Genomic DNA, 579 nt, shown 5'->3' on the forward strand with positions numbered 1-579 from the left:
TTGGTTTTGGTGAGTTCGCGTCTCCTCCTCCTCCTCCTCCTCCTCCATTATTACTAAATACTCCTCTCAATACTCCGGCGTTTCTCCTGGTACTGTGTGCCGTATCGATACCTTCACGCAGGTGGCAGCGTCCGTTTAACGGCTGACTGTCAGACCGGCTCGTTTCTAGTTCAAAATGCGACGGTTAAAGAGCCGTTGACACACTAACGTCTGTGCAGGTGGCGGTTGGTGAGTTTAAACAGGTCTTGTTGTTGGTTACGGTCTGTTTCTTACAGTTGATGAAGACCGGGCTGTCAAACAATACACACCCGCAATCACTGACCAGCTCAGGGGCCCCCTCAAGTCCCCCCAGACCCCTCTGACAGGCCCCCAGTCATAACCTGTTAATCTCTCTTAAAATGCAGTGGTAGGAGTACTGTAATCTTTTACTTAAGTTAAAGTACTAACCAGTCTTTTTTTATATATATATTAGTGGCTTCTTATAGGCGCCATTTTGAAGGTAAAGCAAACATTTTGGGGGACACAATTAATTTTCATAATAATGCAATCTGAAAAGACAGTTGGGGAATTTTTTAAAAA

Source organism: Morone saxatilis, unplaced genomic scaffold, assembly GCF_004916995.1.
Source record: "Morone saxatilis isolate NCDOM2014 unplaced genomic scaffold, NCSU_SB_2.0 Contig17, whole genome shotgun sequence".
In the NCBI taxonomy this organism is placed as follows: Eukaryota; Metazoa; Chordata; class Actinopteri; family Moronidae; genus Morone; species Morone saxatilis.